At 45.6% G+C, this 19674-nt stretch overlaps 1 protein-coding gene across 2 annotated transcripts in view; it reads left to right on the top strand.

Moving 5' to 3' along the window:
* The window catches only part of PPP3CC (protein phosphatase 3 catalytic subunit gamma), a 1509833-nt gene that overhangs the window by 1477034 nt on the left and 13125 nt on the right, over nt 1-19674 (top strand). The window lies entirely within an intron of this gene.

The raw sequence follows: 19674 nt of genomic DNA, 5'->3' as shown, positions 1-19674 counted from the left end.
TTCTGGCTTTAGCCCCCTGCCTGCAGATCTAGTGCATCTATCTGTGCCTTTGCAGGCATATAATTGGAGGGGGAAACAACAAAAAGGTTACAAGCAATATTGCATTTTATATAGGGAGTACCCTGAGACAGTGCACGACAAACTGAAACAGCCGTTCCCTCGAAAACTTGCAGTAAATGTGGCCATGCGGAAGCTAAACGAACTTCAACATTTGCATTTTGGACGTGGAGACAGTCGTATATTAGCCTAGCTGGCTCCTTTTTGGGACAACAAGCACCCTGGGTACGACTGGAACTTAACATCACCAGGACGATTTCGAGCACTTAACTATATTGAACGCGGCATCTGGATGTCAAAGTGGAGAGAATAAAAATCAAGAGGAGAGGACATATGGTGGTGTTGCTGGTAAATCCTTAATTTCCTAAGTGAACTACACTCTGCAGCACAGGCACGCTCCAGCAGGCGCCAGTTTTCATCCAGTACCGGGGGGGAGGGAGGGCCACACTCCTAGACTACGGAACATTTTCTTTTCAATAAAGGAACCCGGAGTGGGGGGTACGCAGAAGACACAATAGTAACCAGGCAGCAAGACGGGTAAACATGAATGATCATACTATGGTCTGGTTACTGGATGCTAGTAGCCTTCTACCACCCTCTATATACTAGATCAACAATCCTCTAAGTACCTCCAGATTACACAGTCCTTCAGTGGTACTTTGGTCCGTCATATCCTGGGGGGAAGAAGCTTACCCAAGTGGGGGATACCAGGGACCTCCTGGCTAAACAGAATCCTTCTTTACAAAAGCTCTGGTGCGCGACAAGCCAAGCGACAGCTGCAACTGGAGACACAGGGAAAGCTACTTCACCAGGAAAATCTGATCCCCCTACAACAAAGATGATCCCCCTACAACAAAGATAGCAATATCAAAGGAAGACTTTGCGGCAAGCTTCCAGCAATTCCAAGACACATTTTCAGCCTCATTTCAACTACAATTCACCTCCTTCACGTCAGAAATCAGACAATTGCTATCAGACTTTAGAAATGAAATAGAGGCAGATTTGTGGAGACAGATGTTTTTTTCCAGGACCAGGCTCTGGTCCGGTCGCACACAGGGCAGTGATGTAAAAGGAAGAAGAGAGATACAGTGTTTAGCTCGTTAAAGTTCATGCCCAATGCTTCCATGAGAACAGGGAAGCTGCGCAGACGGCAAAGGGGAGGAGGTGGGGGGTTGGCATGCTGGCTGTGCGCGGAGAATGAAGGGGAGAGGTGCAGGCCTGCATTCAGCGTTTACATGTGGCCTACTAGAAAATGGAGTTGGTAGCTAACAAAAGGAGTCTCGTGGCTCATAGGCCATGCACAGTTTATGGGTCATTCAAGGGTGGCCCCACACCCTGGCCAGAGGTGCACTGACAACCGCGGAATGAGAATATCATGTGCATGGTTAGGAATGAAGGGGGGCCTGGGAGACCCTTCCTCCCTTACATTCCCCCCCTTTCGTTACTTAATTAACGAATACTGCAACTCTCCCAAACATCTCCGTTCAGCTTCTTCAGCTACTGCTTCGCCCCAGGCTGGGGTCCCCTTTCTAGGCATCCAGGCCCGACACACTGCCCTAAGACTTTCCCCTGCCCGTGCATATTCATCTGGGGTGCAAGTCCTATAAATACACCCCCGTCCCCTTCCAGATCTCCCCATACTTCATCATACCATTCTAATTTCCGGGGTTCCTTAATTGTTGTATGCCAGAGTGGATCTACAATGTACCCAGTGTTCTATATAGCTGTCATTCTATATTTTGGTTCTGAATCCTCTCCTGTTTAGACCTCGGCTTCGTGTGTTATCTGTACTACTTCTGCATTGGCCGTTGTCACGATCATCATTGCACTGTTAGGAATAGATTTTGCACAGCACCTGAGTCCCGATTGGCGCACACAAAAAATGAGCAAGAAAAAGACGTTGATGGGGATCAGTAGCTTTACGATCATTCCAAGCCATGACGGGACCCGTTCGAACAGGTTGTCGAACCATGTGCTGGACTGTACTCCTCCTTCTTCCTTCATTATTTCGCCAAGATTATGCACTGCGGCTATCACATGCGATAGTGTCCCGTTATCCGCGTCGGCAGAGGGTACGAATGTGCAACATGCGCTCCCGATTTTTCACCAAACACCGCCGACCATAGCAGTTAGTGGGTCTAAGACGTAGTGGTTCTGCATGGTCATCAACTGCAGGGCTCTCAGTTCCACTTTAATGGCATTGAAACCTTCTTCTGTGTTGTTGGCCAGCTGGATGAGTTCCCAGCGCATTATCAGGAGCCATTTTGCATTTGATCACGGGGACGTGAAGAATGTTTCTGCTGAAGTAAATAACTTAAACTTGTCAGGGATTTGTGCCAAAAGTTCAGAGGATTCTGTGGAAATATAGTTTGATGATCTCCGCTTTCGGGATATTGTGCTTTGTAGCTGCTCTTCAGCTAAAACGTCATATGCAGGGGGTTCATCAGTTGTTGACGTGGGTGCCTGGGACATCTTTGCTGGCACCCACTCCCCTTGGATGTGGCTTTCTGGTATCACCATTAGGGCTGAATGCAGCATTGCCAGAGCGCAGGTGCCCCTCCATGACTGCGGAAGGTGCAGGTACACCTGTTTGCCAGATACCCAGTAATTGTCCATTAACGCGGCTGTTCCTTTTTTCATGTCTGGAATAATGAGAGTTTTGCTACAGTTGCTACAGTTCTTGTTCGTTCCTAAGGGCACTTTCCCTTCTCCGTGGAAGCACAGTTCATAAGATATTTCACGCTGCACCTTGATCGGTTTCTCAAGAGCGGTTACCCACGTTAGTTTGTCGATGTGCTGAGACCAGATTGGAGCGCATGTGCTTCTAATCCATTGTAGCTTCTGATCTGACAGTCCTCGCAACGCCTCTGCCTTACACGTTACTTGCTCTTCCTGCCATTTGTTGTCAGAAAACATTGTCCCTTGGATCACAAAGAAAGGCTCCTTGATGCAGATGACTCCTTGCGGCTTGTTATAGCAGGTTTTCTCGTTTTTCCAGCATTTGGTAAGTGTGTGCTTGATAGGTGCTTTTAATTCTACACAGTGCAAGATGAAGTAGACACTGGGCCTCTGCAATAGGCACCTCCTTTGGTAATAACACTTTAGGGGTCCCCTAGGCATGGGGAATTAAAGAGCACACATAGCAGCTTTTGTTGGTAGCCTGCTTTGCCATTGTGCTCATGTCTGCGTACCATTTGTGGGACGGATTTGGGTGTCGTGGATCTTCTACTGTGTCTAAACCTAGACCATGATATTCATCATACCTTTTCCGTCCCGCCCCCCTTTTCTGCCTCCTGCTCCCCCTGGACCATTTTGGATTTCTACAAATTCCTGGTGGAGGATTGGGAATATTCCAGCTATTACCTCCGCCCCCTCCCATCACTTTGCTGCCCATCCAGTTTACCATGAGCCAGGGCGGGTGGTGGTTTTCATCATTTACATAGTCGTGGCTCGAGATAGTTTGTGTGGTTGTATAGAGAACGTCATCATATGGCAACATATATGCATAAGGGTTGGGGTCATTCATCTCGTACACGTTAAACTCATGCTCATAGTAATCAGCTATGCAATAGTTCATCAGTGGGGCTCTGACAGTTTTATTCTTATGCAGGGTAGTGAGGTTTGTCGGAACATTGTGGGAGCATATTAGCTTAAAACAATCCCATGCTAAATGGGATCTCTCTTGTATTAGTTTTACTCCTCCTCCCCCCTCTTTCATATCAATATATATGAAAGATATTGCCCATATATTTTGCGAGTACAATTCACTTTTACATACACTTATTTCATTGTTCTATGTACACCTTTTCTTTCCATTTATTAGTCTTCACTCCATTTTATTTCTCTTTTTTTTCTGGTTCTGTATTATTTTTCGGCATCATTATTAGGTTACGTTTGCGTTGTTCCTTCCTCAACATTTCTTTCTCCTCTACAACACTGTCATATGCTTTTCCTACGTCTGATAAATGGATCCAGTACTTCAGGTCCTTTACTTTCACCGCAGTGGGTGTACAGTAAACTACCTCTTATGGGCCATGAAATCTTGGAGCATTTCATCGCTGTACAAAGCTGCGCACCTATACCGTCGCCCCAGGCATTTGTTGTACATTTGGGCTTTCTCCTGCCAGAGTTACTGTTTCACTTTCTTGTGTAAAGGGTGGGGCTATTTGCTTTGCTATCATCCTTGCTGCTCTGGTCAATTTCCTTAGGTAATCTTGGAACTCCTCACCCAGTACTGTGGCTGTTCTGTGTGCATCTGACATCCTTCTTAGGGGTGATATTGGCGTGTGCATGCGCCTCCCTGTCACTATCTCGTGGGGTGACAGGTGGTGGTCTTTGCTTGGCTGGTTTCTTAACTCAAACAGTGCCAACGGCAAGCAGTACACCTAATTTTTCTTTAGGGTGTGGCACAATTTTGACAATCTGCTCGTAAGGAGGCCATTGATTTCTTTTCCACAACCCTGTTAGCTTGCAGGTGATAACTCGAACATAGTTTGTGTTTTATCCCCAGCAGCGCAGTCATTGCTTTGAATAAGTCGTTGACGAAATGCGTTCCATTGTCTGATCGGATGATGTCACAGGTCCCCCACTGGGATAATACCTCTCAGTGAGTGAGTGAGCAGCAGAGTGAAGGCAGACTTTGGCAGTGGCAGTCCAGAGTCTTTCTGCTGTGTTCATTGTTTGATTTTTGAGACACACCTATATCTACTGGGGCCGGCCGTGGAGCGAGCAGCAGAGTGAAGGCCGACTTTGGCAAGCCGTGCAAGCTTGCAGGGGTCTTGGTGGATTCTCTCCACCCGCCGTCTTGCTGACCCAGTTGAACTGACAAAGGGCTTGCCCCAAAGATGGAGAAAAATGAAAACTCCAGGACTGAGGTGTGGCGTAAGGCCACAAAAGTTGCAGGTATGGTCCGTCCCCCCTCTACCCCTTTGTCCATCCCTTGTCTTTCGGCGTTGATTCCTCACCCTTCCTTTCCCCCTTGACTCCTTCTGCCTCCCTTGAACCCTCCCCTGTCCTAGTCGCTGACCTACCTGCAGTCTGCAGCCCGTCTCTGAGAACCACACAGAGCCTCTCAGACGCGTGCTGCGTCCGCCGAAGGAGTCTGTCGTTTTCAAAACGAACATGAACAAAAGGGGGGAGAAGCGCGCTGCTTTGAAACGGCCGTCGAGACTGAAATCAAACGCTGACGACGGAGAGGGTCTCCCAAGTCTACAGAGTTCGTCTGCATCAGTGTGGGCCGGAGCGAGTAAAGAAGGCGCCCCGCCTCCAACAAGCGAGTCCTCCAGGAAACTGAAACAGGCAGGCGCTGAGTTTGGCATACGAGCCCCGCCTCTGGAGGCTCGTGATAACAACCGTACAGGGTCGAACAGCAACAGTGTGCAATCCGGCTCTGTCGAGGAAGTGACAGATGCTGGCAATGTAGAGCTGATCTCCCAATCATCCTCAATTGGTGCTGGTGGTGTAAGTAAAAGTACGTTAGCAACACCAAGCACAGAAAATCTGAATAGTATAAAAGTAATGACCATTGACATACATGCTATACCGATATTAGAGGATTTGAAGAGCCCCGACCCTGAAGCTGTCAGTGCACTGATGATCCCAAACGAAGCCCAGCAGGCTAACACCAACGTCTTTACCAGCGAAATAGAACACAGGCAATCTATGGCTTATGCCTCTGTGGTTAATCCACATTCCGCTAAAGGAACATTTTTTGAGGACCTGGCTGGGAATGAGGTACGCGCCATAACCAGCCCGAAAAAGTTAGATTCACCTGACTACTCACCGTCGTCTACAACAGATGTACAAAAATAAGACGGAATGGACCGCAACAAAGCCCAATTGAATGAACGAGAAGAAGGTGACAACCACACTGGAAATCACAAAGGGAGACCAGGCCCGTATCCTAAGGTCCAGCGCTTTAACACATGTAAACTAACAAGGTCATCATCTCTGCGAGCTTAAGGCTCCAAAAAAAATAGGCCCAAGGAAAAGACCAGACTTATCTATAAGTGTGGAATCCCTAAACAAATTCTTTAAGAAGAGAAAAGGGCCTCAAGAAACATCAGTACCTGAAATATCGGATAGCGAGATCCTGGAAAGCTTAAGCCAACAAGAAACAAGCATCGTGCCACCTGAAAATAACACGAACGTCTCGAACCCCAGTGAGAGTCCACCCGAACCAGAAAAAACAGGATTGCAAAAGAACAACAGGACTGGGCCTGTCCTAAAATGGCACTGCGACAAGAATTTCAGACGTGACTTCCCAGCCGCCCATTCGCGGAGTGACATCCCGGAGCCCGAACTGAGACCTAGGGCGATTGCGGAGACTGAATGTACCTCAGAGGTTGTAACAAGGAGCATGAATGTACCTGGTGAAAATGATCCATCTACACCCCTACGGCTGCCTGCGGAGTCCACGGGCCAAAGGTTAGAAAGACCGTCCTTGTGGGGCCGACCACCGCCACGGGAAGTATTAAAAAACTAAGTTGCTGCAGACTCCAATTCAGTCGGGAAGATTAAGCGAACTCCAACAACCCTGCCCCCCCCTTTAATATTCCACCCTCCCCCCCCAAAAAATATCTGTTTAACATAATGTCTACGGTCACGATTGCGCTTGCTCCTTTTAGCAAGCTTTATGAGAGCATTAATGACACCTTGAAAGACCAGACCTCAATAATAGCCTTGATGCACACAAGATTAAACTATCTGGAAGTATTTTTGGTAGGGACTGAGGGGAGCTTGACATCAAGAATCAAACAGTCTTTCAGGCAAGAAGAGGTTTGATCTCTAAATAGATTGGAAGCTAAAAAAACTAGTGGTTGGACACAGTACCCGGATGTTGGAGAAGTCCTCTCAAACGATGTGCGAATCACCAAACACTACGACTAAAGAACCTTCTTTGAGGACAGGTCAACAAGATATTTGAAATAGGCATACTGGTCATTTAGTCTCTGCGGACCCTATGGAAGAAATAATCGCCATAATAGACGATGAAGCGGTAAACAAGAAATCTCTCCAGAATTATGGCTCAATTAACAAACGACCTGTCCAAGATGGGAACTCCCTCGTGCTTAACAAAAGCCTAGAGGACAACAGACTTAAGAGCCCGGCCACCCACCAAAACACAAAAGTCTTTTCATATGGCATATTCAATCAACAGAAACCACTTCTCTCCATTTCCACTAAACCAAGCACGAACCAAATGGCAAAAAACAGAAGATCGAAAATACTCAAGGGTAACATTAAATTCACGAATAAAGGAGTGGTTCTGAAAAACAAGAACCCATCGGAGGGGAACCAAAGATCTGAGAAACCTAAATCCCCAGAGGAAAAGAAAGACCGCTCAACTTTGAAGCCCACAGCTCCGATCTCCGATGACCAATTGGATTGGAGTACGTACACGTTGCAGGAATCAGATGTAGAAACTCCAACAAAAGAAAATCTTAAAAGGAAAGCTGAGATGGTTGAGGACAGATCTCCAAGCATGGAGCCTGAAAAGAAAGTCCAAATATACGATCTACCCTCTCAGACGGACAACATATCGCAAACAAAAAGAGAAAATACTCAGTGGCGATGAAAAAGGGACAAAAACGAAACAGGAAAAGGTAAAAGAGGACAGAGGTACAAAAACAAACACTTAAAAACGATCGATCCCCTGAGAGAAGACGACCTAGACGATTGGGACGTGGGATCAAGAAAAAGTAATATAATTGTTGATGAGCACATTGGGGAACATCGGGAAAGCCGTTCGCCCCAGAAATCGAAAAGAAACACTCCATTAAGGAAAAATGTGACGTACAACAAAGACAGAGACCAAAAAAGCCTGCAGAGATTAATTGAAAGCGCCCGCATCATAAAAATGAAACGTTCTCATCATCGTGCAGATGGATTGACTCTGAATTGAGGAACTCTCCTAAAAATATTCACACAAATTCCAAGTCTAAGATACGTTCATAATGAGGATTTGTAGATAGTGGAACCCTGTCACCCGGGAAGAAGTGAGTGATTCTTCATACTTGCACCTGAAGTCTAAAATTATCAACAATCAGTTATTGAAAGAAAGAGAAAGTTTACTGCTCTTGGGATACGATTTAACAGAAGTAGAGGATTTGAAAAAGGTGGCTGCCGACAAAATGAGAGAAAGTGATTTGAAGGAGGGAGGATCAAATTATACTCTCAGTACTAAAGAATGTCCACGTGTACACTACATAAGCAAAATGGAGCACCTTCATGACCCGCATAAAGACCAGGGACGCAGGAACCAGAGAGTAGTACAAAATCACTACCGGGATGTTGAGAGAGGTATTAGGCACTCGCGTAGAGATGACACAAGAGACGCTGTGAAGGATCGAGCGTTGAGATCGCCAAGGCCAATCTCAAAAAACACACTGTCACTAAGAGCAAAAGGAGTGTCGGATAAAAAACATGAGTTGTGGACCTGGGCAAAGACACCTGCCGAATCTATTCATAAAAACTAGCCACCATCACAGAAGGAAGGTCGCCCTCCAACTTTAAAAAAGGAGAGGAAAATGACAGTATTTGAACAGAGGGAAAAGATCAAACTTGGCTGCTGGAACACCCGGGGCTTTGAACATCTCACAAGGATAACTGATGTCAATCTTGGTCAATTCGTTCTACTGTGCCTCCAAGAGACATGGTTGACAGCCAAACCCCAGATAGATGGGTATGATCTAATATTTAACCCAGCTAAAAAAGGACCCATTGAACGACCGATGGCCGGCCTTTAACAGCAATTAGAGTGGGGTCGGGTATCGATTTGTGTGAAGTCTTGCCTGCACCATATTGGATCCAAGCAATGATACTAAACTGGCAGCATTTAAAGATAGACTCTCAAATGAAGAAACAGGAAAACATTCTTCTCATAAACTTGTACTGGAATCCGGAATCAACAACGCACGAGGAATTCATTAATGAGTTGGGAGAAATTCTGGAAGTGGCAACGGCCGAAAATTGGGGCCATTACACAATTATTAACGGTGACTTCAACGCCTCCTGTGAAGGTATAGGACTCGAGGTGAAGCACAAAGATAAAAATCTACCAGTGAGGAAGCGAGGGCAGCTGTTGGAAGAGTTCATGTCAGCACGGGACATGCATAATCTCCTTTTGGATGCGATCCAAAACAAATTTAAATATTCTGTCGTGGCAGCGAGGATTCCAACAGGGAACCATTGATCATGTCTATGTCTCCAAGGACCTGCTGCCGGAGATCACCAACTTCAAACTGGTCTGCACGGCGTTTAGTGATCATAACGTACTAACCACAGAGTGCTTAGCACCAACAGTTCTCTACCTGCCCGGAAATTACAGCAACTTCCAGAGGCAATCGTGTCAAGATTTCAGAAAAAGCCCTTCTCCAAATAGCGAGCCAATACAAACTCCTCGCTGAAGATAGCCTCATGCCAGTAGAACTATGTAAGAGTAACTTGGACTATACGCCTTCATTTACCAGATACACCATGCCGGTTAAGAAACCTACTAAACCTAAAGAAAACCATCCTCACAAGTATAATCCAGAATTAGTTGGGGAAAAGACAACTCCACCGGAGGCTTAAGAACATTTTCAATAAAGTAAAAACAGCTGAAAATAAGGTGAGGTGGAAAAGAGCCCTTAACGATTACAGGAGTTGGCTAATTAATCACAGGCATAAACTATATCAGCAAGATACAGAACAAATGCTGCGTGTAATATGCGTTAACAAAGCCAAAGAATTCTGGAACATGATTAAAGGTTCATCCAAAACACTGAACGAACACATACAAAACAATGTGGGAGAAAACCGGTGGATAACTCACTTTGCTTTCCTATACGCCCCGTTATCGGCTGATAGTACACAGAAAAAGAGTTCCAGAGTCACTGAAACAGACGATAAACCGTGCTGGACCATTCCCTCTGATAAAGAGTCGATCTTAAATAAAATCATGAAATTGAACAGCTCGAGGGCGCCCGGATGGCATTTGCAATTTGAATTGAAAAAGCACCCGGAGTTATGGGCTGACTTAATGAGCAGAATCTTTGCGAATTGTAACATCGTCCAGGAAGTTCCACAATCGTGGAGAAAAGCTATTATCGTCCCCATTTTTAAAAGAGGAGCGACGGACGACCCAAACCATTACAGGCCTATTGCGCTCCTTGATGTGATGGGGAAGGTATTTGCTTCATTGGCATTGGACGCTTTTCACAACTGGCTGTGCTCCACAGACTTTGCAGATCCATTTCAGAATGGTTTCGTAAAAAATTCCGGGACTACAACTAACATTCTTTTGCTGAGTTCTATGAAAGCTAAGATCTTACAGGGCAGACCTCCTGTGTACATGGCATTCATTGACCTGGTTCAAGCTTTCGACCAGGTCAATAGACAGCGCCTTTGGAAGAAATTGGAATCTAAGAAATGCCCCTCTTACATCTTGGAGCCGATTCGAGCCCTGAATCAAGAAACATTGGTAAAGGTAACGCCTAGGTGCAGAGGGCCGCCTGTCCGATGAAATCATAACTGCAAGAGGGGTTAAGCTGAGCTGTCCCCTAGCCCCAACACTATATAACGCCTATATAGCAGACTGTGGTGACTCAGCCAGTGAAGTCAGGCATTTTCCACCCACGTTAGGAGGTACAAAAATACCAAGACTCCTATATGCCGATGACATAATTGTGATGGACCTTACTCCCATCGGCCTCCAAAGACAACTAGATAACCTGGTGGTCTACCTAAAAAAAGAACAATCTACAATTGAACAAGGAAAAAACCAAAATCCTTGTAATGGGAAGACCGGCTACAAGAGCGCCCAAATTCAGATGGTGGTATGATGGATTAAACTGGAAAAAGTGAACACCTTTAAATGCTTGGGGATAATCATGAACAATGACAGACAAGGAGTACCCATGCAAGATCACCTGTGGAAAAAGACAAAAAATCTAACAGCACAGGCGAAGGCTGTTGACAGGAAATATGGGAGGTTCTCACTTATCCCGATCCTAAGATTCTTCAAGATGAAGGTGGTTACATCGCTGATCTATGGCATGGATGCAATGCCATTAGTACCAAATTCAATCTGGGAGAAACTCGAAGGTTGCTTTTGGAGGGGGTATTGGGGCTGGTGAAATCTACCCCAATGGCTTTGATTAGAAGAGAACTTTGCTTATCATCCTTGCTGGCAATGAAAATGAGAGCATCCCTGATGCTGTACAGGAAAGTGACAAGTAATCCCGAAGCCAAAGTCTTGGAGCTAATCAAAAGGGAGATGGTGGGTGGGACAAACCTGATGTTACATGAATGGGAACAGCTAAATCTGAACATACTGAAAGATCTGGATTCAACTGCAGAAACGCTGACACAAAATCCAAATAAAGTCTCAAAGAAGCTTCTTGAGGCAGACTGGATTAACACTTTGGAGGTGGCAAGTAGGTACTCCCTGACCAAAGACTTCCCGTCAACGCCTATGAAGCTGAACGATGTCAGAGGGTACCTTAAGCAATTTCCGGATAAAAGGCTAAGTAGATCCTTCCTAAGATTCCGGTTAAACCAGGTAAAAACAAATTAAATCTTAGCCATACGAAACCAGGTGAAAACGAACATTTGCTGGTTTTGTAAGGAAAATCCTCTAGTGGAAACCAGTAGGCACCTATTGCTTGAGTGCAAAGAACTTAAAAGAGAAAGAACTAGATTTCTTGCTGATCCGCTGGAAAATTTCAGAACTTTGGACGCAGATAACATGTGGAACTTTTTGACGTGTGGAAATAATAGACGAGGTGTAATTGGAGTGACCTCATTCCTGATGTTCTTGGACATCCAGTAAAGTGGAACCCTTGGAGATGGAAAACCTGTCGATCAACTGCTCCAATACACCTCTATCGATTTAACTTGGAACTGGTTTAACGAAAATGATGGTTTGGCGGATTTAAAATTTTTGTAAAAATTGCTTTGCAATTGAATAAAAAAAAAAAAGATAATACCTCTCACTAAGAATTTCGCTGTGCATTTCACATCTGGGTGCAGGGTCCCGCTTCCACCCAACGTGAAAAGGGGCAGACCACCACTATTAAATATCATGCCCCATTACACCTTTCTCGCATGTCTAAATAATCAATATGCAATTCATGGAATAGCCCAATGGGGCGGCCATTGTTCCTCTGTGTTCTCCAAGTCATTCCTGAGTTGTACGTCTGACATGTTGTAGATTCTATTGTCAATTTTGCCACGTGGTCCTGCAGCCCTGGCGCAAACCAGTTTTCCTGTATGTCGGCTGCTATGTGTTGTTTTTCAGTTTGTGCGGGGAAATGTAGTTGCTGGAATGCTATCTCTAATAATTCCACAGGCGTTACTACTTTTCCGGAACAATTTTGCCACCAGAGGTCAGTGGGAGACTGGGTATATCCACTTTTAGTCCAGAGCTCCTGTTCCTCAGATGGAGCCCTTTTTTGTAACTCAATTATTTGTGAAATTGGCATTGAGTTGTAACCATCATCTTTCTCTTCTTCCACACTTGTCTTTATTACGAATTCCCTTTGTACCGCTCTTTCTAAGTATGATGCCTCTTTGGCAGCAGCATCTGCTGCTGCGTTTCCCAAGAAGATGACGTCATTGTTTGTTTGGGCCTGGCATTTAACTAGGGCAACCATTGTTGGTTCTGCTAATGCTTCTACCAGCTCTTTTAGAAGCTCGGCATGTTGTACCGGGGACCTGTCTGCCCTCCGTAACCCTCTCCTTCTCCATCGTGACAATCCTTTATGTACTGTTTGGTCATGTAAGCTGAATCTGTGTAGATGGTTACTGCACACCCTTTCGCTGTGTGTAAGGCTTCAATTAGTTCTATCAATTCTTCTGCTTGCCCTGAAAAGTGTGCTTGCAACCATTTTTGTACTATTCTCTCATCCTCACTTCTGCTGCCCCTATGTGTTTTTCTCCTGTTTCTGGGTGTATTGACGCAGACCCATCTAAAAAATACACTTCTCCTTCCTCCAGAGCATTCTCATTTGCTTTGGGCATGTCATCGTTCTCCCCCCTGTATGTGGCACAGTCGTGGTTTTGCATATCTTCTATGGTACAGGCCTCAGAAAGGAAGGTAGCTGGATTTACTGTTTTGCATCGCACTATCTGTATGTTTGTGCTGGACAGAATAATTTCATATGCTGTAGCTCTCTGTGTGGTCAGCGTGGACTTTGGTCTTTCAAGGATGGCAAACACTGAATGTTCAACAAACAATGTTACTGAAAATCCCATTACAACTGTGGCGCTTTTCTCGAACGCAGCGGCTGCAAGAGCCTGTTCGCATGCGATGGGTCCTTGCATTACCGCGTCAAGTGTTCCACAGTAGTATGCTAGAGGCTTGTGCCCTAGTGACGATTTTGTGTCAGTAATGCTATCATCAACATTCCATCACAGTGTGAGAACAGGTAGAACTCACGGTCATAATCGGGGGTCGCAAGAACGGGTGCTGTTGAAATTAGGTCTTTCAGCGTGTTCAAGGCTATGCTCGTTTCTGGAGTCCATATCAGTGTTGTGTATTCTCGCTGTGCTTCTTTTAGTACATGTAATAGGGGTTTTGTGTATGCTGCATAGTCTAATATCCAGGCTCGTCAGTAGTTGCACATGCCCAAGAATATTTGCTTTTCCTTCACTGTGCTTGGTTTGCTGACTGCGCACGCTGCTTCTGCTCTGTCTGGTATCATTCTCTTGCCATTTTCTGATATGAGTTGACCCAAGTTGACAGTGGTTGTATACTTTGTACCCATTGTGGGCCAGCAAGGTAAGTAATATTATTGAATCAGTCCTGCATTGTTCCTCATTCTCTCTGCAAATTAGCAGGTTGTCCACATACTGAATAATCGTGCTTTTTGTGTTGATGCTCCCAAGGTCTTCATGTAGTATCCTGTTAAACATACTTGGACTTTCACCGTATCCCTGGGGCAACCTACAATTCTCGTACCTTTTTCCCCCCAGGGTGAATGCCGTTAATTGTGAATCTGGGTCCAGTGGTACTGAGAAAAACGCATTTTTCAAGTCTACCACGTGAAACATGTCGCTGACTTTGTGATGCTGCACAGAATGGATGCATGGTTTGGGACAAGTGGAAATTCTTTTTGTATGACGTCATTAGCAGGCCTTAGATCCTGTATCATCCTCCAAGCCCCCCGCCCTTTGCTTTTTTGATCGGATAAATGCAAGTGTTACAGGGTGAATTTGATGGCACAATAATCCCTTGCTCTAATAGGGCATGTATTGTTTCTTATATCCCTTCCTCTCCCTCTCTTGAAAGTGGGTACTGTTTTACACGTGGTAGTATTGCACCTGGTTTTAGCTTTATCTTAACTGGCGTTACCTCCTGTAGGAGTCCTACGTTATGGGGCCCTGTTGTCCACAGTATGGAAGGTACTTGTCGCATGTCTTGAGCGTAAAATGCTGGCAGTGCACTGACAATGGTCATGAGGGGTGTCATCACTTGTCTGTAATTAATCATTAGTTCACATGGAATGGAAATTTCCATTATTATTTCTCCATCAGTTCATTGTCAGTGAACAACTCCAATCTGATAGGTCACGTAGCGCTACATTGGGGGCTATGCACAACACTTTTCGCCACTCACACCCATGCACCCATGCATGTCCATCCCAATTACCGTGATCCGTCAAGCTGATACCTGTACTGCATGCAGATCTATGGACACTACCGACCCGGGCACCACCTCTGGGGCTGCTATGAGACGAAATACAAATTCTGATGGCATTCTCCATTCTTGACGTGTTATTTCTGCTACTACTCTTGCCAGCACCTGTATCCACTGCTCAAACATGTCTGGGTCAATGGGTAGCCCACAAACTGTTAGTTTATTGACCTGTGTGTGTATTAGCAACATGGCTCTCGTGGCACATATCCCTGGTGTTGAACACACTATGCCACTTTCTGTGAAGGAGATGGTCATATTTAGCTTGCTGAGGAGGTCCGTCCCCAACAAATTTATAGGTGAATCTTCATAATACAACAGGGGTGCTCGCACTGTTTTTCCCCCTATTGTTACATCCAAATCTTCAGTGTATGGAACCTCGACCACCGCCCCAGACAATCCCTGTGTCTCAATTTTTCTATTTGAAAGCGTAAACCTGCTTTCATTTAGACATGACTTTCCCGCTCCCGAATCCACCATAAAGATGAATTGTTATTTCCTATCTCCGCCCCCACCAGTGGTTCCTCGTCTGCGTGGAGGGTCGTTCATAGTACTGGACACGCAAATGCTTTCTGTGGGCTGTCTTATGCTGGGTGTCGCGTTGTGTCATGATTGTGAAAAACATTGTCTCACACCACTGCTGTCCCTCTGAATGGTGCTGGTGCACCATTTGCTGTTGTGGCGAATGGATTTCCGCGTGTGGGTGTCATGTGACGTTGTGATGGTGGGTGTTGCTGTGTGTCTTGCAGGAGTGCTCTGTGTTCGTATGCATACCCGGGGAATCTGCTTGTTCTTCGCGTCTATATCCCCCCATAGGCAAGCCATAGGGGCTACCTGGGTGGGGGTGGCCATCCTGTTGTTCATTTTGGTAAAGTGCCATGGGACGCTTGCGACACTCTCTTGAAAAATGGCCCCATCTACCACAATTCCAACACACTCCTTGCCCCCCTCCTGTGGGCCCTTGACCTCAATACCCCCCTCTTGACCCTCTGTACCCACCTCTTCTGGCCCTTCCTTGCAATTGTGGCCCTCCATACTGTTCTTCGCCGGCCCATTGTTCTGGACCATTTGCTGCCCAATTTGCTGCCATTCGTGCCTGTATTGCTATTGACCCCTCCTCCCAGTCTACCAGCCGTTCTGCGGGGAGGGCTGCAGCTACTGCTGCGACCTTCACCAATTTCGTTTGTACTAATTTGGCTTTGTCCACCAACCTTTTCTGCACTTCTCCTTTTCCCTCTCTTTGATCCTCCTACAGTAGTGTACTATGAGGCTCAGCAATTTTTATCGAGTGCCTTCTGTACTTCCTTTGGGAGGCCCCTCTTGATTATGAAGTAAAAAAGGGAGGTGGATTGATCCCAAGCCTTGCCTGTCACTGCTCTCCACATGTCCTGCACCCGAAGAATGTAAGATGAGGCATCTTCGTCCTCCCCCATGGTGCACTGTATAACTGACTACAAATCGGGAGCATCTGGAAATGTGCCCCTCAGTGCATCCCATACCCGGGCCCTTACAGTGTTGAATGATGCTCCATCATGGCCGTCACAATCCAATGTTACCCTCGGGATCCCCGCATTTGCCCACACCCTATAGGCCTGATCGCCCACTGCGGAAACCAACAGACTTTTAACATCAACCATTGCTAGGGGTACTCAGCAGTATTTTTCTCAAATGCGTATCCCCTCACCCCCCGAAAGTGGTGGTAATGTTTTTACCAGATTGGCTTTGTCCATTTGTGCCCATGGGACATAATGCAGCCTCCCTGCCCCCTTGTGTATCAATGGCACCTGTAACTTGCTCTTCCCATAGTCACCTTTTACTCCTTTTTTTCCCTGTTACCGGCCTCTTTCCTGTCCTATTTCTTAGTGTCCCTTGCCATCCCTCCTCGTCTCAATTTGCGCCGGGTGATGAGCCCATGAGCAGTGACGCTCCGCCTAATGCCCCACCTGTCACCTCACCTGTTCCCTTCCCCTCCTCTTCTTCATCTAGATCGCTCCAATATTCTTCCTCCCTTTCAGATGATACAATCTCTTCCCCCGTACTCACCTCACCAGCTCCTCTCCTTGCTCTAGTTTTATTATTCTGGTGGGGGTGTCATTAATTCGAAATAAAATCTCCCCCTTTTTCCATTCTTCACCCACTATGTTCCCTGTGGTACTAGGCCGCTGGGGTGATGAGGCCTGCTTGTCTCTCTCTGAGGGTGTACTCTGCTCGCAAATACCTCTTATTTCTGTTAGTTCTGCTTATCTCATTGTTAATCGTGTCTCTAAGTCCTGTGTTAGCTGACCTATATTCAACAGAGGGATGCACATTTGGCCGAACAAACCTTTTGGATCATATGGGGGTGGGGCTGTTGCTGGAATCACGCGGGGCGAGTTTGGCTTTGATACATACACAGGGTCACTATATCTTTCTGCAGGTTTCGTTAACATTTGGTATAGTCTTACAGGTTCTATTGGCTTTTCCTTACTTGCCCCCTTCCCTCACTGTTATTCGTTGCCTGGGGAGACGTACCTTGGCCCTTACTCTTCTATTTTTTCAAACGACCTCTATAGGTCCAACACTTCTCTTCTATTTTGGAGCTGCTTGCCCTTGTACTTTATTAACAAATATGTTGCTACCATGTCTAGTATTGACTTATCAAATGACCCGCCTTGAGGCCATACCTGGGGCATACCTTCCCCTTTCATTTCTGTTCGCCACTGTTTGTGATATTTCTTAATTTTTTCGCTATACCCTGGTAAAATTTGACATATATGCATAAGTGGCGTTTCTGCCCCCATCGCGCCTTAGTTGTGGCCTATGGTGTGTGCTTGCAAGTATGGACACTCTAATATCAATTTCAGCTGATCTCTTGAAAACAATATCCTTTATTTTTTTGCCAAAATTATTGCAATGCTGTTTACGAAAATACTTTTTGTTCGATTTTCAATTGCCACATTTTTGTCATTACTGAACCAAAATTAAACAGGACATTGGCCACATAACATACAACATTCAATTAGACAGATGTGACATACATCGTGCAACATTCAACAAAATGTTATACACAAACATTAAAACATGGGCCCTGCCTGCTGTCCCCTATTTTTCCCCCTACCCTTATTACACCCAGAATCTCCCCTCTGTCCTGGCCCCTTCTAGACCACCCTCTAAGAAACACGAAAGGAAGAAGGAAAAAAGAAAAAGCGTTTCTAAACACTACTCTGAGTCTTCTCTTTACACAAGACTCCTACTTTGTTCACTTTGTGGCCATTTAATCCCTGTACTAATCGAGATAGTACTACGCTGTGCCGCCTTCTACCCCCTTGCGGAGCTAGGTTCTCGTACCTCTGTTCACCTCTTAACCTCGTTATACACTCCTAATGGCCATATGCGAAAGAAAAAGGCAGTAAAGAAAAAAGTCCCTCGCTATTGAGGAAAATGTCCCCTTGTTTCTACCCCACCATATATTCTCAACACACCTCTATCTGACTCCCTTCCCGTTTTCTTCCCCCACCTTCTTTTAGGGTCTCTCGCACTTGATACGTGTCTGTCTTGATCCGAGAGCCTACGGACCCAGTCTGTCAAGGTGCCGTCCCACACTCAACGGCCACACATGGCTCCAGCAAGTGGTACGGCTGGGTATTTGCAAAGCCGGGACCCGTTGAACCTTCTGTCCTAATTGTGCGCACTTCTAAGGGTACCAGTTGCCGTAGGTGGGCAGCCTTGACGGGGGCGAAGCTGAAGAAAGTCGTAAGACTCCAACTACACGTTACTATTCCTAATTCCTCTGATAAATTAAAAAAAATTAATTAAAAAAACACAACAAACAAAAAAGTACAATGTGAATCGATTACCTCCATTAATGAACCTACATGTAGTAATACTTCTAATGACTTATCTGACGGTAAACAGACGAGTGAATTTAAAGAATTTAAACAATCTCAGCTATCTGCTTTCTATCGTGTGGTTGAAAAGTCCACACAAAGGTCTGGTCTGATATGTTCCAGAGTAATGCCTTCAGCAGAGATTGTCACTCTTAGCACATTAGCGCAACCAAATATTCTGGAGAGTGCAGTGCAGTCTGCTATCAAAACATTGAAGCCAATAGCAAAGGAACAATTGAGGTTGCAGATTTGTGTAAAGACTCTCTGCCCCGGTAGACTCTTGCTAGGAAAATACCACAGGAAAATAGAAAAACAGAGGCTCTTTTGGGACTCAAATTAAATTTAACTTTGGAAAGTATTGGTACTGAGAAAAACAGGGAAAATTACATAGCTTTGGTGAGCCTCATAAAGTCAATGGTGTTGGAGTTGTTCCCGGCTCTGCCTAGACTAAGTATTACGGCAGCAACTGGTGCTCCGTCTGTGAGTAATGACACCACAGGGAAGGTTCCAGAAGGATGGGGTGGTAAAAACATGTCAGAGAGTAAAGGTTCTATTACAAGAAACTCCTCGGTGGACCGTGAAAAGGGAGAAGTGAATTCCAATATGGGATCACAAAACCCTCCACTGGAGTCGTATCAGAACATATCTGGGGAGGGGGTTGCTTCCGCTGACACTAGGGGAAAGCTTCCCAATCACATAAATGACAGTGATTTACGAAATGTGCAATGGCGCAAATTAAGGTATGCTGAGTCGCCTAGCATTCTACTCTATAATTTGTGCGATGTAGGCAGGCCTCCATCTCTGCATCGTCAATGTGTTCTGATCCTTTTGCATGCGATACCAGGATTGAGGCTGATCTCGTCAGCTGATATAAAGCTTGTAGACTTTGTGCATCCTATAAGATATGACCATGTGAGGCTCGTCCTATACTCCAGAAAGATGTTTGAGGCCATTCTTCAAGAGACTGAGCAATTCAATCGCATGGGATACGACACTCTGATTTTCAGTACTGGTTCAGGATATATAAGGGCAGGTGAGGAGGGCTTCACTAGGCCACAAACCTCTGAATCCAAA

The sequence above is a fragment of the Ambystoma mexicanum genome, chromosome 10, assembly GCF_040938575.1.
Source record: "Ambystoma mexicanum isolate Mex_15411 chromosome 10, UKY_AmexF1_1, whole genome shotgun sequence".
In the NCBI taxonomy this organism is placed as follows: domain Eukaryota; kingdom Metazoa; phylum Chordata; class Amphibia; order Caudata; family Ambystomatidae; genus Ambystoma; species Ambystoma mexicanum.
This window is presented reverse-complemented; position numbering and strand designations above follow the sequence as displayed.